A 24,286-nucleotide genomic window follows, 5' to 3' on the forward strand; every position below is an offset into this window, starting at 1 on the left:
GAATTCAAGGATAATATAAGAGACTGACACATGATTCCATGTTAGGTTACCTCTTTGGTAGCAGATCTCAGAGATGGTCTAGATCAATGGAAGTGGGAGTGGGTGATATCCTATGGAACACCAACCTCATCTCTGGCAGCCCTCCCACACAGAGTAAAAAAACAATACAAAAATTAGTAATAAGTAATTTAGCATTTAGAAAACTCAAAAGCAAAAATGTGTACTGATCAATCGTTATGACGTGGAATATTATTTCTCCTTTGTGAAATATGTATTAAAACATGGAATATTATTCAAAATCATTAAACTGCAACACTATTAGCTTGCTCTATAAACCTAAATAAAAAACAACTCTCATGGCGTATTATATGATCCTGCTCTAGTCTCATGACTAGTCTTTCAATACTGAGTGTTCAAAATCATGTCCTATACCCTGTTCACTAGAAAAAAAAAACCCCACACACAATCTGATACTGAACACTCAGCACTTGAAAGACTGAAGAAAAGTCATGAGGCTAGACCAGGCTAGGAGTTACTCACAGGCACTCACACTCCCAGACTGGGGGTAACTGGCTGATAGAAGAGGGGAAAGTAAAGTGCCTGAGCTAAGAGGTTCTAAAGGTTTGCAGAACTGCTGGTGGATGCTTAGAGAACAATACTTGAAAAACACTGATCCAGTGGTACTTTGCCTGTGCCCCATCAGCTTTCAGGTGTCAAATGTCCATCCCCTCATTTCATAGCATAGCATCAACAGAGTGAAATTTCCCAAATTGACACAGAACGAGCATCTGTATCTAAATACTAAATTGTTCAAGGTAATTAAAATAGAAAGAGATTGTGAAGAGCTCCAAAAGGACCTTTCCAGACTGAGTGAATGGGCGGTAAAATGGCAAATGCAGTTTAACGTGAGCAAGTATAAAGTGATGCACGTCAGGGCAAAAAAACTTAATTTCACATATACGTTAATGAGGTCTGAATTGGCAGTGACTGCCTCGGAACGAGACCTTTGGGTCATAGCGGATAGCTTGATGAAGATGTCAACCCAGTATGCAGCAGCTGTGAAAAAGCCAAATTTCACACTAGGGATCATTAGGAAAAGTATTAAAAATAAAACTGTTAATATTATAATGCCATTGTTCAAATCTATGGAGCAACCACATTTGGAATACTGTGTCCTGTTCTGGTTGCCTCACCTCCAACTGGATATTGTAGAGTTCAAAAAGGTTTAAGAAAGGGCAACCTATGAGGAAAGGTTGCAGCACTTGAGGCTTTTTCGTTTAGAGAAAAGGCGAGCAAGCGGTGACATGATAGTTTATAAAATTATGCATGGAAGGAGAAAGTGGACAGAGAAAGGTTTTCTCCCTCTCTCAAAACACTGAACTCATGGACATCCAGAGAAGCTGAATGCTGGAAAATTTCGGACAGATAAAAGAAGTCCTTCTTCACACAGCACATAGTTAAGCTATGGAACTCGCTCCAGAGGAGGCAGTGATGGCCACAAACTTGGACAGAGGCAACATGGTTCTGAATGCCAGTTGCTGGAAACCGCAGAGGAGGAGATGGTTCTTGTGCTCAGGTCCTGGTTGGCCACTGAGAACAGGACACTGGACTAGATGGCCAATGGCCTGATCCAGCAGGCTCTTCTTAGGTTCTCATGGGGGGGGGAGACTCATAGCATGATGAAGCTATGTCTTGCAATGACATTAATGGATATTCATGAGGCTGAAGCAGCTGATGAAGAAGTAAAGTTCAGATCAGCTGTTGGAGAGGCACCATAGTTTGTACAGCAAATACTCTGGCAGACATATCTGTGTGTTTCTTATTTATTTACATCATTTATTGTCTGATTTTCCTCAGATGAGCTCAAGGCTGCTGACAACACAGACAAAACCACACATTATAAGTCATGTTTTAAAATGTTAATATTAAAACAGCAAAAAATAACAGGATATATTAAAAAAACCAGACAGCTAAAACCAATTTAATAAAACAACCATTTGAAATAAAAAGCCTTCCTATAAAGGAAGATGTTCACCAACTTTAAACACAAGGGTTCATGTGTTGGGAGCCCTGGCCCAATCAGGATTCCCAGATTATACATAGATGTTTAAAGAGGTGAATCTAGAATTCTCACACTTCACGTTTTACTGTAAGAAACAAAGAGAACACTGGTAGGCCCACAGCAATCACTCCTAAGAAATACGTGGTGCCTTCCTCAGTGGTACTGTGAAGGTCAAGGTCTCTTTCACTGACTACCTACTGGGCTTCCTACAGGTAAAAGAAATCTCTTGCTATTTAGTATTTTAGAAGCCATTCCATCTACCAAACTTTTTATCCTTTCTTCAGCAAAATGCAAATTTAAACACTCTATATTCAAGAGTCTGTTCTACTTCATTGACTCTATGTTTTAAAGTTAAATATTCAAATAGCTTAAAGTTAAATATTCAAATAGCTGGCATGTTTTTTCTTCACTGGTGCCAAGAAAATGGGCACAACCTAAAAGTATTTTTATAAGTTCTATTCCCGTTCTGGAAAATCACAATAGGATATTTAGAACATAAGATATAGGACAAAATACAAACTGTAAATTCTTAGCCTACATCACATGTCAGGTTGTTATTTATAGGAGTCATGTTTTGTTACATTAGTAAGGATAGTCACCCAGTCTCCACAGTTCAAGAAAGTACTGAAATTTCAGAAATGCAAAGAGAAAATCCATTCAATATAAAGAGACGTGTCAGGAAAAATATATGTACTATGGGAAGGTGTGTTAAACAGCTTAGATAATCATCAGGAAGGGATTTCAATTAGCTTTTTATTGACTTTAAGAGCAATGGTTGCATTTCTCAGTGCAGAGTCTCCTGGAGATAGTTGAAAATGGAGAGTTGCTTTCTCAAACATTTTTAGACACTTAACAAGTTTGCTATCTATTTTTACTTTCCAATGAAATGAACCAAAAGACGGATGGGGGTGGGGGAGTGGAAAGGAATCCTACATCCTATGCTCATCACAATGTCATCTGATGAAAAGCAATCCCCAAGTGAACACAAAAAGGGAAGATCTTGAATCCAGAGCACATTATTATTAAAAAAACATTGAGAATGGAGATAGTCTATGAAGTTCAGTCACCACTATTGATATCTATCTCTAACACAGACATCCATTTATCTTTCAAAACAGCACAAAATAAGACACACCAATTAATTTGTCTGAAGGCCACTGAAGCATGTTGTCAGCATGGCATTAAAAAGCAGCAATCATATTTTGGTTACTCCATTATAATTATTAGGCTGAGTGTTTCAGTATTCTAACCCACTCTAAATCTGTAGAAGGAATAAAATATAAAATTAAAACCATACACTGTGGTACAAAGCTCCAACGAGCAAAGAAAGCAAGATTCTGACAGCACAATCCTGTATCTGTCTCCTTACAAGGAAGTCCCGTTGATTTCAATGGGGCTTACTCCCAGATAAATGAGTATAGGATTGCAACTTCAATGAGCATCATGTTTCTGACATTCATCCCCCTGCTAAACAACCAAAACTATATACACCAAATTAAAAAAAAAAAAAGATTGAAAATTCTTATATAAATTCCTTAATATTTAGCATATAGGAAAAGCAATACAAACACTACATGCTGCTCAAAAATACTTTTGAAGATGGTACCTCAAAAAACAAAACAAAACCCTGTTCAAGAGTATATCAAGACCTGTAAAGAAGCCCTGAGCATTCCCTTTCAGAAAGCCCTCTAAACCTTCACCATTCAGTGATTTTTCATTGAGCAAATGCTAAAGCTAATAAAAAAGAAAGCAATAACATCCGTTATTTCTTCAGTAAGTTAAAACAGGTGTTTTATAGGAAGCTATAAAACAGATAGTAGTGTGATAACACTGTGGTAGATGAGCCTTTGGGGTTTGACATACTGCGCAGCTGGATTCTGGCTCCCACCGTGGTTCAGCTTCTCTGTTAGCCAATTAGCAACAGGTAGAAAACACAGAACTTGGGGGCTATCCAATAATAACAATGAACAGATGATTTCCAGAGCATTTATTTGTTTAGCTTTGTTCTGCACTGAGGTAGGGCATTGGCCAGTCAAATAAATATTGAACACATTAATTTGTTGGCATTATTCTCTCTGGTCTTCCTTACCATTCAAAGTTACAAAAACTACTGTCTTCTAGAACTGGGGTTCCCAAACTATGGTCCATGGACCACCAGTGGTCTGCAAGCTTCATGTAGGTGGCCCTTAGAGTGTCTGTACAAATACAATTTAAAAATCATACAGCATCTAGCACAGTGCATTACAATTGCTACGGAAATGATTAAGTGGTCTGTCAAGACCATCAAAAAATTTTGAGTAGTCAGTGGGGACAAAAAGTTTGGGAAACACTGTTCTAGAAGACTTAAGAGTCCAGTCTCTCCTGAAGTGTTAAATAGTACTCTGTCAGATCACATGGAGATTCCTCCTCATCAGAGCAAATGAGCTGCCTTGATAGCAGTATGACTGTGACTTGGGCCTCTGTGATGACTATGTGTTTCCTTCCTCATTATCCCCATATCCCTGTTCAGAGATGCCTGCATTTATAGCATATGTCAAAAGTAAGCTATCTTTCATCAATGAGGAAAAGAGGACAAGATGCTCTCTGGAAAGGGTTGTGGGGGGCATATCTGCTCCTAGATGTGGGACCTGTGTGACTCCTGAAGGACTAGGGAGCAGAGGGCCTCCTCCTGCCATTACTATCAGATGACCTTGTGGTGCAGTAATAAAGGGTAGGCTGCCACTTACAAAAGGGAATCCTTGTCAAATATTCCATGAAGTCAACACGTGAATGGTGAATTGACTGGTGTTTTAATCCAACACCGAAAACTGCCAAATCCAGACTAGATAGACATGGCCAGTGAATGGGACAACTGGTCCCAAACACAAAAAACTATAGCCTGTCCCACCTCAGGAGATCAAGGAAGGCACTGCTACTTAGAAGACAGTCACATATCATAACAACATAGTATTGGCCACCAAAATAGCTGAATGAGCATCTGAAAGACGTTTCAGCAAGTAGCTGGATCCCCGCAACTGTCCACCTGTTAAGAAAAAGTTATCAAGAAGCCTGCCACTTTTGATCCCATGTCACATCTGATGGTGCTCAATGCCCCATGCAAGTATTCCAAGAATGACTGTTCCAGAGGCACATGGGAGCAACACACACAACCAGTTATTTGTGTGATTATAGTAACTTGCATGCAGGCATATCTGAATTTTTTTCTTTACAAAACGTTTACTGCCCAAGTCCTTACAGTGACAGACATTGATAACAGGAGCTAGTATGTATATGTGGTACTTTCTGGGCTTGGTATATCTAGAATAATTGAATTCTCAACACATGGACAATGCATCCATCCATCCTTTAGTAGCAATTAGGGCTATGCGCATTCCATATTTCTGCAAGTCCGTTCTATAAGCACAGAACTTGACACCTTTAGAATACCACTTTCCACTTTACATACAAGTTCCTGGCTCTTGCAATCATCTGAAAGGGCTTAGAAATACACAAGTATATTTGGTGACAGTTTAGTACCAGCAGAGGCATAGAAAAAGGCTTTCAGTGGTTAGTGGGAGGTGCAGCATGCTGTTTTGCACTGTGCTTGATTTCACTCCTACCACTATTTGTTCACTGCTACTTCTCAATCCATCTAACTTACTCCCCATGATCTTGTCTTCATCTTATGTACCCTTTGTTTCCCCTGTCTTGTGTAGGAAAATGCCCCCAAATTAAAACATCCAGATCTTGAGAGGAAGATGTTATATAAAATAATCTAGCATAACTCTAAATAAGTGAAGTGTTTTAATCACAGAATCTGGGTTTGTTTGGAGCAGGATATTTTCTTAGTTTTTGTTTGTGGTATACATACACAAAGCTCCAGTGGAACCATGCATGTCTTGCATGCTTGATTCCCCAGAGAAGTGAAAATATATCTGCAGAGACTATGGAACAATGGGCAGAAGAGGAAATGGGACAGAAAAGCATTTAGATTGGTCAGAAATGGGTTTCATGGGAGAAGGATGAGGGCAGGAGTTCTGCCCAAGCTCACCACGCCATCCACCTTCCATTACTTCCTTCCCCACCGATAATCTCCTAGTCAAGATTTGTGGTTTAAGAGGGGCAAACAGCTGCAGCATTCATGGCCACCCTCCCTTCCCTACCCGGAGAGATATAACATGCCACTTTCAGGAACCACATGCTATTAACTGAAGTAACTCCTCCTGCCAAGACTTCAACAGAATTGTGTTAGTGATGTTAACTAAAACAATCACTTTAGCATTATGATTTCTCACATACTACTCCTCCCTGTTTCCCACTACCAGCAGCCCCCTTGTAAAGCCATAAGAAACCTCTGTGTGTGTGTGTGTTTAAATAAGAAAACAACATTTCGTATATGGCACTGGGGTGCAGAATGCTGCAATGCCACAAAGATTTCAAATGCTTTTAACCAACTAATCTACACAGGCTTGGTTTTAAAAAAAAAAAAAACTTTTCATACTGGAGAAAAGAAAAGATGTGATTATCTGATAAAGATACAAACATTAACACCGAAAACAAATCTTTCACTGCACGGCAAGTTTCCTTTAAAACTAGGAGTTTTCATGTTGCTAGGAGTTTTCATGTTTAGCCAAAGTCCAGCACAATGGCTTAATACCATTCCTCTATGCCTTTTATACAGTATTATGTCTCCTTATTGAAAAAGTATGCCTACTTGCATCTTCCCACCACTCAAGGAAATTGCAGCTGTAGTAAACAACCACTAGCCAAGAGTTTAGAAGGTCAAGGTTTCACTGCTCCATCAGAACATTTTTTCCCCAAAAAACAAGACCTCTTTTCCTGGAAACAAAAAAAAAATGTTTTCCCCCTTCCACTAGAGAGAAGGACAAACCACTGGGTTTGCCTTACAAAACAAAGGGGGTGGAGACCCACACAACAGACTTAATTAAAACTAAAAAAAACCAAAACCCTAAATCTGTCATACTAGAACACAAACAGCCTGATCCACTTCAACACAAGGGCCTATAGCAAGGGGAGAGGAATCAACATGGCTGGAGAGTTCCCTTTTCACGTCGATGTGAAAAGGGAACTCTTCACATTGATGTGAGAGCAATCAGGGTTGCCAAATAAGCAGTATTTTATCAATAAATTAGCATTCTAACAGGCAACAAATTCTGAGGTTGGACAAGCAAGTACAATTTAGATTCTTCCAGATTGTACCTAACTCCATATATACCTCATCAGATTGTGTGCTATATCCATTCTGACCTGATCCAGACTTCCAGGCCCTACCCTTGTCAACTAGGTTTTACCTAGGTTTTGTTGGCCCTGGCCCTTTTGGTGGGTCTGGGGAAGGTAGTATTTTTGAGATAAGATTGTGAACCCTAATATTGTTGGTAAATCTAGTGTTTGCTACTCCAAAACAAAAAAGGGCACCACAGCCACTTGGTTCCTACTATGATAGGAGATCCAACATGACCAAACTTGCCAAAAACTCCTCTGCCTTTGTTGCAATGAAACTCCAGAACAAAGAGAGGGAGAAACTGCAGATGAGCATCCCTGCAGCCTTTTCACTGCTCAAAACAAGAAGGTTAAAAGGTCGATTCCCCATGTTCATCAGTATCCTCCTCCAGTAACAGTTTGTGGGCAGACGGAAAGATAAACTTCTCGAAGATACTGGTGGGCACAAACTTCTAGTAGCTTTAGGAAGGTGTTATTTTGGACACTTTCTTTGTCCAAAAAAGTTTACCATCACTAAATCGTGCCACAAATACACCACCGTAGACAGGGCCTTTATTCTGCCTCATGATCAGGCCGGTCTTGAATTTGGGAGTATAAACTCCCACAATCCTTCTGTCCCATGCTGTTTCTTATCTACCTTCAGATAACCATAGCAACAAGGCAGGGTAGGGCCTTCCAATTCTCATGTGATGAGCTACAGCAGGGATGGGAAACCTTTTTCAGCCCAAGAGCCACTTTTCCTTTTGGGGAAACTGTAGAGGGGCCACATGCCAGTGATGGGTGTGGCCAGAGGCAAAAGTGGGTGGAGAAAAGAATATAAATTTTACCTTTAGATCATAGGCTAGTTTCTACACACATATCTCTCCATCCTTCATCCAGGCAAACAAGAGGCATTATTAGAATTCAACGACACATTCCAGCCAGGCTCACTCCAAGCACCCAGGCTGGGAAGTTTTGTAAACCGAAAAAGAGAGTTTGATGTTTCTTTCCATGTCCCTCTTCCCCTTTATCTTTCAGGTCACAAATAGATATGGAAAGACAAATGGGCTAGCAGTTCCTGTGGACCTATTCTAAAGGCTGCTTTAGAGAGGGATCATAGCTGAATAACTGCATTCCCTTAAACAAAAGGGAGCCTTCTCCATAAGGAGGAATGATGCACAGCTGTGCCAGCCACAGAGCCTGCACAAAAGCAAACATGCCTGGCTGGCAACCACAGGGTCAGTGCAGCCCAGGACAACCAATGGCAGCACACACTGCAACCTCCTAGCTGAAAGCTTTCAGACCTATCGAGTTGTGGTGCACTACAAAATGAAGCAAACGTCCCCAGTGCAATGCACACACACACGCCTTTAAGTCTAAGCGTTCTGCAGGTCTAGTCTTCCTCTCCCAGAAATCAGCAGAAAAAGTGAAGGTCTCTCTCTACATCAGGCAATGCCATAAGAGAGAAAAAATACACACTAAATTAAAGATGATGTCTCAGATAAAACGCTCTGCAAGAGCTTCTTACTCTCACCCTTTTCTGTGCAACAGGAGAATGGGATCTCTCCACAATATCAAGTGCACTTTTCTTTAAGGGGGGGGGGCGAGAAGATTGATCTCCTCTGCAAGAAGAGACCTTGATAAAAAGCAGCCTTTGCATATAATATCCTTCCCTCTTCACAAAATTAAAGGAAAAGCTTGTTAAAGAGAGTTAAGCTGTTCTGCTTATATTAGGGCCTATCTTTAAAAAAGCAGCAGAGAAGCCTGAATATATCACTTTATATGCTTGGCCTCAACCCTGAGCCCACCCTCCCTTTGCATGCCTGGCTGGCTGACAAGACTTTTTAGGTAAATAACAGCAGTACTGTTCACTTTCCAATTTCTGAACTCCTTTTCCAAGCCAGCATAGGAGCCCCCACTGATTCAAGAATTTCTCCTTCCTGCTGTCTTCCCCACCTCCTTCTCCCTCTAGTCCATGGCCCTACTGCAGCATTCAGAACAACGCTTCCTGCTCTTCTTCCAATGGTGCCTTCAGACCAGCTGTTTTTCACGCCATCTGCTGCTATTAATGGGAGGGGAGGCACAGTTCATACCCGCACCCTGAGATATGTCACAGTTTGTGTTCTATTTCCTGTGACCCCCACTTCACACACACACACACACACACACCCCACCACCACCACCACCACCACCTCATCATCATTGTGCTTCCTTAAAGAGATGCACGTTTTGTTTTGGGTTGGTCTTGTGCTGTCACACCTCCTGGACACTGTCTTGTCCTTCCTTTTTCCATACTGGAGTTTTTTTAATTAATTATATTTACAGTGAATTTTTACCCATGTGCCCAGATAGCTTGTTAATATTGTCTGGTTCAGATGAAGCTAAACTTCACTTCTGTCAAAGTCAACTACTTCATGATCTGATCTCAAGATGCCCCTCCCCTTTAGTAAAATTTCTACTCCACCCACAGTTTGTCAAGCTGCTTCCAAACAAGCAAGGATAAAAATTACAATTTTTTTTGTAATTTTGCAAATACCACAGCCAAGTGAGCTATGACTTGTGGGTTGAAACTGATTGCTCATCTGAGCTACTGTGGCTGATGTGAGGACCTGGCAAGATATGTCATGGATGAAGGACAGAAACCACCTTATACAGAGTTGCACCACTGGTCCATCTAGCGGTCTTGTCTTTTCTGACTGGCAGCAGCGTGTCATGGTCCTGGACAGAGGTCCTTCTCAACATCTACTGCCTGCAATCCTTTTAAATGAAGATACCAGTGATTGAATTTGAGACTTCTGACATACAAAACATAATCTAGCATTACTGTGACACAAGTACCTCTCAAGGAAAACCCATGAAACTGAGTGTTTGCCCTAGCGCAATCCTAAATTCACAATCCTCACAGCTGTCCTGATGCTTGGGAGCCAAGGTGAGAGAGTGGACTAATGATGGCAGGGGTAAGCAAACTGCACGTTCTTGCCTGGCAGAAAGAAATGTCTTTTGCCCAGAGGTCCATAAAAGCCAAGGTAGAGTTACTAAGTATGCAATTGCTCAAATTCAACATGCATTTTGAAGGAGGATTTTAAGAACAGGACTGCAATTTTGGGAGTGCAAATGCACAGGTTTGGGAATTACACAAAGTCTTGTTCCAAGACAGCAAGGAAATAAATCCTAAATATGATGTTACATGAATGATTATGTTGATTTTTGCCCTCAGCTTTATATAGAAAACCAGACTTTTTTTTGCAATCTTCTCATTTGATAAAGATCACTGAATTCCTTCCAGAAATAGGTAACAGAAGAATACAACATTTCCCCCTCATCCCGAGACTTCTTCTTCTTACAGAATCCATCCAAGTTACACAGAGTATGGACAGAAGTTACCCCACTGCCCCCCAATGCCTTCTTCCTCAGCTTCACCTTTGATTCCTCCTGACCATGACAATGGTATCTGCAGTAGCCCTAGTGCCATTAGGAAACAACATGCGTGACCTGAGAGCAAATAGGAGTGGCCCAGCCCTCTTCCCCCCCCCAGCAGAAAAGGAAAGTGACATCATTGTGTTTGCGCATGAGGCAGAGGGAAAATACTGCTGCTAAGACAGTTAGCTCTCCAGTGCTCTCAAACACATACTGAAGGAACAGAAAGGGGAGGGAGAAGCAGAATACTTGCCTTACTTTGCTAGGTATGGCAATAGTATATCCAACACTTCTAGCAATGTGCCAGTACACCATTTTTCAACCAGCGATGTGCTTTGACAAACATAAGTGTGCTGTGTCATAAAGGAAGAATTCAGCTTGTATTTACTTTATCAGCACCTTCTAGAAGTATCTAGTCCTTTTCAATGCAATTACTGACACTAGAGAGGGTGTGTGTGTGTGACCGCACACACACACACTTTGCTGCTCCTGTTTCATTTCAAGGCTGAGGCTGAAGACTAGTCAGAAAATGGAGCTCACATACCAGGGCCATATAAAGAAGCCTTGTAAGACTGCCATGAATACCTACCTGCCAAGATACTGGAGAATGGGGTGGGGAGGGGAAGAGAGGACACCATGGAAACCGACATCTCCATCCCACTCCTCACCACATGACTCTTAAATTGGGCCAATTTGTTTCCCTAGCTGTCAGCCAATCAAAGCAGGATTTTGTGAGCCAACCGACCTAACTCATGGCACAGAACAACAAGGTGTTACCCTTCAGCATGTTTTAGTCTTACATCTTTGTTCTCAAGCAAGCGACCCCATCTTAAGCACTTTCAGAAGTAAAATACCACAAGGAAGATGCTGCCAATGTTAAAACTGAACAGATGCTCTCTTTCATTCTCTCTCTTTTTAGACATCCTTAAAAATAACAGGAGTCTGACAAAAAGGGTTACACCCTGTATTGAAAAACTGACCACTCCTCTTCACAAAGTCAAGCATCATTTGTCCCACCCATTATAAGACGCACATTTCAGATCAGACCATTTACTTAGCTAACCAACTCTGTCCTCCAGTAAGAAAAGGGAACGGAGCGGGTCTAGGTGGTTTTAAAGCATGACGTTTGCTTGATTGGCACATGTCTGCTGTAACAGCTTATGCACATGCTTTTGATGTAAATACAAATGCTTCCCTGAAGAGCTTAGTAATGCTTAGCAATTTTTTTGTGAGAACACAAACAAACAAATGAGCAGGTTTGACATTAAATAAAGCATTCAATACAGTACATTTAGTTTAAATAGCTGGGAGCAGAACCCGTAGGGATCACTGACAATGCCAAATACAGCATGTTTATCCAGATTATACATTCCACTATACTTATATATTTAGAGACCTCCACAGCTAGCTCTTTAAACCAGCTGAATTTCCATAATTATTATTAAAGTATGCATCTTATTTGCAGAGATGAAAACATTAAGAGAAAGAGAATACTGCACAAAACAATACCAACCAAGCATCCTTTTTATTATTATTATCAAGCGTTTGGCTCCCCTTCTTCTACTTTTCACTAAAAAAAAGTTCATCAAAAGTTCTGATGACAGCAAGTCATATGAGAATGGGTTCTTTCTGCATATAAACTTCCTGCAATTACACCAGCTCATGGCACCCAGGTCAGGATTCTCACATTACCACAAGCTTATATTGGGACAAGCAGCACAGTTTCCAGGCTGGATCTCAAATGTTCATCACAACTGGTCTAAATGCAAACTTCTCCCTTTGTCAACTCCAGCTAGGGCTACCTTAATGGAAGGAAAAGGGGGGAAAACACCAGCCACAAACCAGCTCCCCCCCCACACCAGCTTTCGCCATTGCATGAACCATGTATACTGTGGCAAGTGACAGTTCCATATCATTATGACCAGAACAATAATGGTTGTAGAATAAGAAACCCAATTAATGGCAAAAGTGTCATCGGAACCTTAACCCTTTGCGTGCCATCTCTCCCCTAACACGCACACAGGCAAGCAACTGAGGGAGTGACAAACTAGTGCAGCACAACTCCCAATTCAACCTGCTGTTTTTGTTTTGCTCTCTCCCTCCCCCCCCAAAAAAATAACTGAGCCAACAGTTTTGCCCAATGTAAATTTACACTTATTTGATAAGGATTTACTTTAACTGGACTGAGAATGTCTAACAGAACGCTTCCTTTTCTAGAGAAGAAAGACACCCTTTCTCTTCCTTATTTCTTCCCTAGTAAAAATCCATGCTCCAACAAGAGTCTAAACACTTCTTCAGATTTAAAAACAATAACAACAACCCAAAGACAAAATGCACTGGCTGGATGGGACACCAAAAGGGTTATACATCTTTATGTTTATTTTGAGAAGAAACTGAAGAGACACAGACCTGAACAGGAGCTGCAGAGCAGAAGAAATTTTCTTTCCCTTATAGAGTCCCTCTCTTTCTCTCTCACTCACTTACCCACACGTTCACACACACCGGGTCCGTCACACACACACACACACACACACACCCCACTCACTCCCAGTCTTCCCTCATCTGCTCTATGCCGTTCTCAGGAAATGAATGGGGGGGTGCAGGGGAGGGGGGGCAACACAGAGAACTGTTGTACTTGCAAATGACTTACCCGGATCACATGATGTGCTAAATGTAGGGTGGGCCAGTGGGTGGAGGCTCCCGAAACAAGAGAGGGCACAATGTATCGCAGGGGGAACCTTACCGGGGACGCATCGGATTGCATTGGGGCCCCGGTTAGGGTGGGCTGATGGGAAGGAAGAGAAAGGAGTGGAGAGAGAGAGAGAGAGAGAGAGAGAGAGATGCGATGCGATGCGGCAGAGGCGGCTTCTCTCTCCTTGCCCTCAAGGTGGGGGTGGGCGGAGGAGGAGGAGGACGGTGGGGCTGGGTTGGGAGGGGAGGAGACACAACAAACCCAAACAAAAGCCCCCCCCGCCGGCTCGCCTTCCTCCACCCCGCCCCAAAAAAGCGCGGGGGGGGTGGGGGGAGAGAGAAAGAGAGAGAAGAATAAAAGAAACCCAATGCAGGCAAGTCTCTGTTTTAATACATATGATGGATCAGCCGGAGCTGAATTGCTTTACTGCTTTGGGAAGGCAGAGCCCCAAAACAATCAATTGACAGCGGGGGGGGGGAGAGAAAGAGGAGGAGGCGGCACTAGGCATCTGTGCTGTTAACCCAGCCCTAGAGCCCCGGTGTACGGGCAGCCCATCCCCATGAGGGGGGTGGGAAGGAAACACCCACACAAGGAAAAACCACAGTGCCAGCGGCGGCTGTTAGGCTGGGGGCTCTGCCTCGTCCGCTCGAACTCCCTCTGCCTCCGATTTCACCCTCCGGGTTGCCTGCATCGGGGCTTGCAAAAGTCGGGGACAGCGGCAAAGCCAGCAGAAAGAAAGAAACCAAGGAAAAGCCATTGCGCTCTTTCCTCTCTCAAGGCTTAAGAGCCCACCTAGGTCTCTGATCTTCCCCCACAAGGGGAAAGCTGGGGAGGGGCTACATGGCAGGGGATCAAGGGGAGCCGAGAGCAGCGCGGGCGGCCGACGGGGGAGGAGTAGCTGGAAAGAGCGAATGGGAGAAGAGAGGGGGCAAGGACAGGTCGCCAGAGAGACGCGCGGGACGAAAGATGGTTGTTCCAGGCAGGGGGGCATTGGCCAGGCTATCTTGGCTGAGCCGTTGGAGAGGGGGAAACGAGGCAATGGCTGTAGGGAGAGAGAAATCAAACAAAAACGCAGGTGAGGCTTATGTCGCTGCCACTGCAAACCAGCCTCCGCGAAGAGGCCAGCGGGCTTTCCTAAACAATGTAAAAAGGCATCTGATGCTCACGGGAGTGCCCATCCACGAGGAAGGCTGCTGCAGCTCTGCACGATTCGCTGATCTGACCTGGACTCTTGCCAGACAGCTGGGAGGTGGGGGTGGATAATGCTGCTTCATTTGAAATAGGTGCGATTGGATTACTGAGTTGTCCCAGGTACGGCAGGATGGTCTGCCTTCGGAGGGGGCGGGCACAGAAGAGTGACTCTCACAAGCCCCCCTTCATGCGTTACTCGCGTGAAAGGGGTCCACGCGATGAAACAGTAAGGAGGCCACACCTAATTGCCCCATTCTTGAAAGTCACACGGTGTGGATCCATCCACAGTTCTGCACATTGACGTGGATATCTACAACGGGGAGGCCTTGGCCTCTACAAATGGGTAGGCTTCCTCCCTACAGGCAATCTTGGGGAGGTCCCTTGTAGGAGGGAAGTCTCTTCAAGTAATGCCATAAAGGAGGGACCTTCTGAGGGCAGGTAACTCAACTGACCATTCTGAAAGTTGTTACTGGGTTTATTAAACTCAGAGCTTGGAAGTAACTAGTTACAAGTAACGAATTACTTGTAATTTGTTACTTTTTTTGAGTAACGAGTGGGTAATTCCTTTACATTTTGATTGTAATAGAACTAGGAGTAATTTTACTACTTTTGCGGAGTAATTGTAACGTTTCCAGAATTACTTTTGGCCATTACTTGGGGGGGAGCAGGGGAAGTCTTCTGCTCCACTGATTTGTGCATGAAAATCATGTGCCTCAAACTGGGCTTCTGTGCAGCGTCGCTCTTTCCTTATGCTCTGTGGATGGGCAGGAGGCGACGAGGGAGGAGGTGAAGAGTGAGACGGGGTGGAGTAGAGAAAACAATTATTTTAAAAAACGGATAGTGGTGGTGAAGAATGGAGTGATGGGGAAAAGAATCCAGAGCAGAGCTTGGAAAAGTTACTTTTTTGAACTACAACTCCTACCAGCCCAATCCAGTGGCCATGCTGGTAGGGGCTGATGGGAGTTGTAGTTTAAAAAGGTAACTTTTCCAAGCTCTGATCCGGAGGTCAAGAACATGGATAAAGAAGGAAAAGGAGGCAGCAGCAGAATGGAGATAAAGAACTGTGGAGGTGAAAGATGACAACGTGTGTGTGTGTGTGTGTGTGTGTGTGTGTGTACTTGGCACACAAAGTGGCCTCCACCACCCTGTCTGGCTACTGTGCTGCATTTGCAGTATTTTAACTTTTTTGCATCTCAGGGGAAAATGTTTGCTTGAGTGAGTGTCGCTTAGTTGGTGGCAGGGCAGGGTCTGGGAGGTGGTTAAGTAAGAGAGATTATGCTTGCTGGCTGAGTCGGGGGGGTTGCACTTGGTTTGACGTGCAAAGATCTGAGTAGTGGCCTCTGCCTCCCTCCCCACCACCCTTACCAGCGGAGAGACCACCATTCTTTTATTCTTATGAATAAAAATAATTATTCTACTACCTCTGTATGTGTTTGTTTATTTTTAATGTTGTTTTAGGCTACTTAGATGTGCAGCAGCCAAGGCCAGCACCTTGTAGGTGTTTTTTTAAAGTAACTGAAATGTAATTGTAGTGATTACTTTGGAGGAAAAGTAAAGTAATCAGTTACTTTCAGAGCAATTGTAATTGTAACGGTAATTACTACTTTTGGGCCATGTAACTGTAACTGTAATTTATTACTTTTTAAAAGTAATCTTCCAAGCTCTGATTAAACTTATTTATCACTTAACACCACCAAAAGGAGCCGCAAAACATTTACAAGGCAAGCCAAATACAAAATTACATAATCATTAAAATACCCATAAAAACATTGCCAACATATTAGAAGAGTTGGTCCAAGTTAACGTTTGGGGGCAAATGTTCACAAATTTTGACTGACTGTGATAGGCCATTATCTGTCATGGTGGACACCAACTGTGTTCCCTTGTCACATGGCATTCACACAGGAGATGTGGTGTGTGCCCCCGGCATGCCCAGCACTGGAAGCACTCAAGAAGTGGAAAAGGTTCAAGTGTCTCTGAAGTCAAGCATAAGGTCTGAAATGAGACCTACTGAGCTCACCTTTTGTGGTGTAGCAGGCAATCCCCAGACTCAACAATATGGCATGGAGTGCCTCCAGGGGAAAAAGTGTTTCTTAGTGATCAAAGGTTTGGGATGGAGCGTGGAAACGAAAGTGGTTAGTGTACATCCAGGATATTTTTTAAAAAACAACACTAAATATATACAGAAAAACTATTCTATAGGTAGTGGTTTAAAAGTAAAACGGCCTGTTTTGCCAATTGCAGAGTATGTCACTGATCTGGCAATCCATTTAGCTGGTAAAGCTGGCATAGAGAAGCATGTACAAGTGAGAAATGTATTTAAAAATAATGGTAAATGATTAAGCAACCAATAAGATAGTGAGTGGGCGTTCTACAGTTGAGAAGCAGGCAAAAGAAGATGAAATCAGGATAGATGCAGTGTACACATGCCTACTGACGGCATCCAGGAAAAGAGGTGGGATTGCATTCCTGTTTTGTTGGATTGTTATGTTAATATATCTTAATATACTGAAGTGATATATTTAGCCTAATGTGGCTAAATGCGGTGGATAGTTACTAGGGACAGAGCCTTCTTAGTGGTAGTTCCCTGGTTATGGAATGCCCTCCATAGAGAAGCTCACCTGCAGCCTATGCAAGGATCTTTTGGGTGCCAAGGAAATACTTTTTTATTCTCCCAGGCTTTTTAATAAGGTCAGTGCAATCTTTGAACTATTTTCCCCCTTTTGTTTTCTATTATTGTTATTGATCTTACGCTGCTTCATGATGGCTTTATGTTTTTTAATACTGATCTTTGTTTTGGTATAGTGGTTTTTGGTTTTTTGTTTTTGTATTATTTTTAGGATTGAGTTTCTTCTTAACATTGATTTTTAAATTTGTGAACCACCCAAAGGCTTGGTTAATTGGATGATATTTAAATGCCAAAAATGAATGAATGGATATTTTAAATCTACTGATATTTTTCTTGCAGTTCTACTGAAATTTGAGCCATGTGACCTGGCAATACTGGTCTAAACTCACCCCTGATATAGCAACCCAACTTCAGATAAGCAGGACTAGGACTGGTTAGAGGATACTGCCCATGAACCCCACACATGCTTTCCCAAACTCTCCAGAGAAGAGTTTAACACCAGTGTTAGCCCAATCTTTCTGATCTTTGTGTGGCCTGCTTTCATCACTCCAGCACTGCAAAAAGTTTATAAAGCAGATTGGCTGCAGAGTGTGGAAATAATATGATCCCTATGTGGTCAGGCATTGGCATGTGCCTCCTCCCTTCACAGCCCTTGATGATGATGTGGGGAGTAAATGGGGTGTAGCCAGAGAGCAGCTGTGTTCTGGTCAACTCCAGCTGCTAAGTGATTCCTGAAAATGCAGGCCGCAGCCAATGCTCTAAAATGAGCTGCACACTGAATTGGTCCCAGACCAAATCCAGACTGTGTACATAACATGAGGCCACAATATCCCCTTGCACCCCAGAAATTACTGGAGCTCAACTGATCTGGAGGATCCAGCAGCTCTCATAAACAAAGGCTATTCATATTAATGTGGAAAAGGCCCACAGACAGTATTATTGTGTGGATAAAAATAACCTCTAAAACAACAGTGATCAAGTTATTTTTCTTTTCACAGTGGCGAAATCGGGATGTAGGCAAATAGGGAAACAAGTGGATACATCTATTAAAATGTGGTTTGGGAAAACATACTATTGCTCATATTGGTCAAAATACCACTGTAACAAATGCCTTGGCCAGCCCATCTATAGAGGCAAACCAGGCAACCACCTGGGATGCCAGAATTCCAGAGATGCCGCTTAGCTGTGTACATATTTTAGAGAATTGTTACCTGCACTTTCAGAGGGAGTGATTAGTAGCAGGTTAGGAAATTGTTGGCTGGTTGATATCTCCTTGCACTGAAGGAGATGCATTCAGAAAGCCTTCTGATCTTTGGAGGGAACATGGATCAGTGGTGGAGTTCATGTTTTGCATTCAGAAGGACCCAGGTTTAGTCCCTGGCATCTCTAGTTTAAAAGAATCAGATAGCAAAGGATGGGAAAGACCGCAATGGAGCTAGATGGTTAAGAAGTCTGGCCTTGGATAAAGGCAGCTTCCTAAGCTCAGTTGGTTACCAGTGCATAGGAACATTTTGGGTAGACCAATTCTATACTGGTATTACAGCAGAATCAGAGATGTGCCGCCACTAGTGGCAGAACAGCCACCATATCCAAAACATGCTTAGCCTGGGATGGAAAAATGCACAAGTAAAAAGGCAGGAAAAACCCCCAGCATGCCTGGAAACCTCACCTCATATCACTGAGATCTTGGGAAGAGTAATTGTTAGTGGTCACCCATGGCTCAGAGGACACACAACTCATATCCACCGGGGTCCCAACGTTCAATATTGTGGGCCTTTTAAGTAAGTTTTCTGATTTCATGGTTAACTTTAACTAATTTAATCTTTATTATTATTATTTTTTAATTTTACAAAAGATATAATAAAATATCTTTATTATATCTTTTGTAACCTTACTATACAACCACTTAGAGACAGTGGTGTAAGTGGTATATAAATTGTTGAAATAAAATAAATCAGGAAGCGTTCCAGCGATGATTCCTACATGCCATCCACACACAAAGGCAGCCAATGAACTCCTGATGATGGGGACGCATCCCTAGCGTATAGATCTGCATCACCACACAAATAACACACAAGACAATGCCACAGCATCCCCACTCCCATCAGCCCCAGTGGCACAGCCAACAACCCCACTACTGCAAAGCCCCAGGCATCCCTACAGGCAGGGGTTTGAATCTCATTATTGAGAGTAAACAGTTTACTTCCAAGTAAACATGCATAGGATTACTCTGCAGTGTATACGTTCAAAAAATAGGTATCTTTTCACGCTGTGTCTGCTAATCCACTTCCATATGGCTCCTTTTACCATAAGCTTGTTACGTCGGCAGCTGTTTGTGTCTCTAGCTTTCAACTCCATTTTTGGCAAGACTAAAGAAAGGGAGGTTAACAAATGAGGGAAAAGAAAACCAGCAGTGATACGAAAATATGCTGTGCATGCCTAGCCTAATCCTCACAGAATAAAATAGGCTTAATATGGGAGTGTACAAAGTCCATTGCGATACAGGGTGCAACCTTTTACTTGCAAAGTAAATATAAAATGTCAACACATCAACAGGATAGTAGTATATAACTACTACTACTGAACTTCCAGTTTACTATTGTAATATAATGTTGCCTCATCCCCAAGTCTCATGCCCAGAAATCTTGTGATATGCCAGAAATCCCAGGTTTTGTGATATCTTCCACCTTAAGTTTTGCAATGGCTCAGATCACTTGGCCCTCATAAAGTTACCCTCTGAGAAAAGCAGCCCCCTAAAGGCCCCATCTCTCTGGGACAGGCAGGGACACACACACACACACACACACACACACACACTCTTTCTGATAGACATCACCACAGGTCAGGGGCTCCATGTAATCGGTTGAGGGCTGGCACTGTAGATCAGTGGTTAGTGACTTAGACAAAAGGCTAGACTATGGTATTGGGGGGCAGAATTCAGCTTCCTGACATTTTTATAATTTTAAAGCATTTTTCTAGTCCTTGTGATGACAAAGGAGAGCTTGAAAGTGTGCCCTGGCATCATTAGATGCACATTTCCCCAGCCTCAGCAGCTGCTGCTGCCAATGGAGTGGAAGGTGGACAAAAGACATCAGGACAAGGAGTATGTCAAACAAGACATTACAGAGAAATACTGGGATATCTGACACCTGGCTGCCATTTTCAGTGGAAGTCCCATGGTCTTCATAAACTGCAGCTTTGTGTCTCAAATTTGAATTAATTCCTGGTTTTAAAAAAATCTGTGGCTGAAGCCACCAATACTTCTTTCCCACAGACTGTTGTCACTCACGTCATTATCGACATAAAACAGCAAATTAGACAATACTTTTTCTTGATAAGAAAAAAACTTGCTAGTTTTTTGCAAGTTTCATTTGGAGAAACACAAGTAATCACTTAGCTGACCCAGCATGATTATGAAGGAAAGTATATCCCAGCTAAATAAACAGAAGGGCTGTGTTGAGAGAAAACTAAATATGTGGTAAATTGGAAAGATTCATGATGTGCAAGACTGAGAAAAATGAAATCATGCCCACCTCATCCTCCTTTCCAAGAAAAGGAGAGTCCCTAGAAGTATAAATGTGCAATGCAGAAGCCTATTACATGAACGTTTGAGCATCATAGGCTTTAACCATGGATTTAAATATAAGTACTTCACTTTGCATCACAACTTGCTACTTAGCACGCTGTACCATAGACGTGTCATAATTGCATAAGTTCAGGCAATAATTTCAGGAAACTAGTTATACTTTTGTCCCCCATACAGTTGCCCTAATCCTTGCATATAGCCAGTGTGGTTGCAGGTGTGTTTTGCAGTTTATTTATTTAAAAGGTTTATATATTGTCCTTTAGCACAGCTTCCAGAGTAGTTTCCAAAAACAAGATAGAATACATTAATAAATAACAAGATTTTAAAAGTGAAATGCATTATTTCAGAGCTCATCCAAGCGTTACTGAACTGTTTGGATATACTTCTTGATGTGCATGCCAATCCCTGTCTGAGGCCATGAGTTACCAAAAGGTTGAACCAGATCTTAATTGCAACAGTGAATGTGGCCATATACTGGCACCTGTTGGCCCAGTTCACACGTTACATCAAACCATAGTTTAATATGCTGTTGCATGCTGCTGTGAAGTTCTTGCTCCACCCCCCAATTCTTCTGCTGCCACACTGCTCAGAAACAAGCCAGAGTCTGGCTTGTGATGCCCAAACCCAGGCTTGTGGTTTGTTTCTCTCCAGACAAACTACAAAAAGTAACCAAGGTTTATTTTTTGGCCTAGTGCTCATGGTTTGTTTGGGGGGAGAAAAACAAGCCTGGGTTTGTCTGTCTTGGCAAGTCAGATTTTGGCTTGTTTCCTAGTAGCACAACAGCAAGAGCGGGGAAGGAGAGGAGCAAGAATTCTTCAGTACATTGCACATTCAGTACATACATGTTTGATGTGGCATGCGAACCAGGTCACTGTTATCTGTGAAATAATTAGTGACAAGTAATAAAACTCCCTGGTCATCCTGTGAACCCCAATAACAACAATACTATTTTATAGATTATATATTACATTTTTTATTTGTACTCTTGGGGGCCTGTGCATCTACCCATGGTTCAAGTACTTGACAAGGGCACACATTTAGCCATTTCTCTACAAGAGGCAACAGGATGAAGACAGATGTAACATTTTGAAAGTGGACAGAAGGTTCTTCACTTGCAGGGCAAGCTTGGCTTGGCAACTGGCAATACAAAATTTACACACCTTTTGCTACATTTAAATGGAATTAGCCCTTAACCCTTGTCCTTCCATGAATGCATCAGGAAGGCTGTCTTGGTTTTTTAAAAAATAAAGCACATTGAGGGGAAAATGTTAGAAAGCAAGGAAGGAGGATTTTAAAAAAAAGGGAAGAATAAAAATGAGCTGTAGTTCCTTTTATCTAGCTTGTAGCTCTAAAATGTATTATTCTGAGTGAGAGCTATTCTCCAGGCACAAGGCATTGTACTCCCCACCTCTTTTTCTTTACTGCGTGCATGGCATATCTTGGTGCTACACACCTCATACTGAGAGGCAGTTTTACTAGAAAGGTGAGCAGATGTGCAGGTCTGTCATGAGCATTCAGCTGGTCATTATTTGTCTGTTTTCTGTTGCGTCGTTCTCTCTTAAAACCAAAAAACTTCTCAAACTCCTTGAATTAGCCTTCACTGAGCAAGGTTTCCCAGACTAGTTCACTTCCTCCATCTTTTCTTTTTCTGATTGTTATCAGTTAAAAATCAGCTTGTATTTTTATTCTCACACAGCACATAGGTTGTTGAAGGCACTTGATTAATAGTAGTTATTAATAGTGAGTTTTCCAACAATCTCATCTTAAATGGAAAGAAATTTTCTTAGTGGAAGAGAAATGTTTATGTATATATGGAGGGGAAATGGTTGAAGTTTATCAACTAAGGCTGTTTTCACTTGGCTTCCTCCTGCCCTCATCCTGTCAGAATCTCCTACCAGTTACAGCAGGAGGCTCAGCAGCCTGATTGGTCCCTCCTGACCTGATTTAGACACAAGTACTTCCTGGTAACCCTTTTGGTTTAGCCATAGCATTGGATAAACCGGGTCTTGTGTTTGCTCAGTGTGTTCCCTAGTTTCCTGTTTCCTCAACTTGATCATGTGGTTCATGACTTTAGTTTTTCCTGATCTCAGTACTGTTCTCCATCATACTTGTCACTCCGATCAGAAGGTTTATTCAATCCCTGATCCTGACTTTCAACTACAGTACTTCCACCTCCATCTTGGTCCTCTCACCGATCCACCACATGGTTGCTACACTACATTCTGTTCCTTCTTCTGCTCGAACTTGTCCCTTACCACAAATTTGTGTTGCTTTGACCCTGCCCTGCCTTGATTTGCCTTTGCCTTGCCTTGCCTTTGCTAGACCCAGGTTTGCCTCAGTCACAGAATGTTACCTTGGCAGGAGCCAGATCAAACGAAAGTGTGCTTGTGGAACATCTGCAGTGATTGTAAAGAAAGGCCCTAAAACTGCATGTTAGCAGGATTCTTGTGCTCATTTGCTGAACCTGGAGAAACCTTTGTGTTGACAGGAAATCAATTTAAATACCTACTATTGAGAGATTGTGTTACTAATTCCTTTTTCAACCCTTCTCTGATGACTAAAAGTAGGGAAAGGATGCTGGGTTTTGCCAAGCCAATCAGCTGTGCAAGTGCCAGTGTAATCTCTGATATAGAGATAACACAAGCTCCACTTCTACCATGAATCTGCACAAAATCCATTCGATATCTGTTGGACCTCGAGGGGCCTCTGAGTCTGTCCACATTGATCTGATAGGAGGACCCGAGTTTGTTTGGTCTAGAGACACCATCCTTTATCTATCTGAAATGTCACAATGCATACATGCTACTATATAGCAAAATCATTATAGATTACTGTCTTCAGGTGGCAGATTAACTGGGCTGTTTCCCCCCAATAACCTTGAAAGAGATTTAACTGTTGAATTTTATGTTAAGTTAGTAAATACATGAAACACAAAAGCCTAGGCAAAGGGGATCGCCCTGCATCACTGGTAAGGTAAGGGCTTTTCGCTACCTGCAGATTGTGCAGGGAGGACCTCAAAGAGTCCTCTCCCAACAGGACAGTTACACAGATGCTCACCCCACCTCCTGTTCTGCTTCTCATGAAGCGAGCCACAGCAATGTAGGGACTTTCCACCAATCTTTTAAGGTTGATCTCAAGTCTCCATTCTGATTCTTCTCCTGAAGCTTTGTTAGCCCCTAGCCTTCCCATGCCTGCTGCTGTTTAGACGTCTGGGCAAGGCCAGTCGGGAGACTCCTCATCAGTGAAGCGCTGATGTGCAGGCAGATAAGATTCCAGCAACATCCACACCCCATATTAACAAAACTCCCTGCCTGTACAAAACTAGCATGTTGTGTAGAAGGCCTAACCTCCCTGATACGTTTTAATATGTGTATGAAATGTTTGTATGGTGGAAGGAACATTTAAAAATGCGACACCTCCGTACCCCAGCTCCATTCTGAGTGGCACAGTCTGGGGGAAGGGGAAATCTCAGCATAGAATTTAGCCAATTATGTGTTTAATCTCTAACTC

General features: G+C 42.4%; 1 protein-coding gene across 8 annotated transcripts in view; it reads right to left on the reverse strand.

Moving 5' to 3' along the window:
• Positions 1-14,001, reverse strand: part of KLF12 (KLF transcription factor 12) — a 302,241-nt gene extending 288,240 nt beyond the window's left edge. The window contains exon 1 of one of the 8 annotated variants that reach the window (XM_061629982.1): positions 13,329-14,001. The gene's annotated coding sequence lies outside the window, so the exon portion shown is untranslated. Of the gene's footprint in view, positions 1-8,109; positions 8,568-8,795; positions 8,996-13,087; positions 13,255-13,328 lie in introns of those variants that run through there. The other 7 variants (XM_061629993.1, XM_061629990.1, XM_061629992.1 and 4 more) reach the window with 7 other exon arrangements.
• Positions 14,002-24,286: the final 10,285 nt, after the last annotated feature.

Source organism: Rhineura floridana, chromosome 5, assembly GCF_030035675.1.
Source record: "Rhineura floridana isolate rRhiFlo1 chromosome 5, rRhiFlo1.hap2, whole genome shotgun sequence".
In the NCBI taxonomy this organism is placed as follows: Eukaryota; Metazoa; Chordata; class Lepidosauria; order Squamata; family Rhineuridae; genus Rhineura; species Rhineura floridana.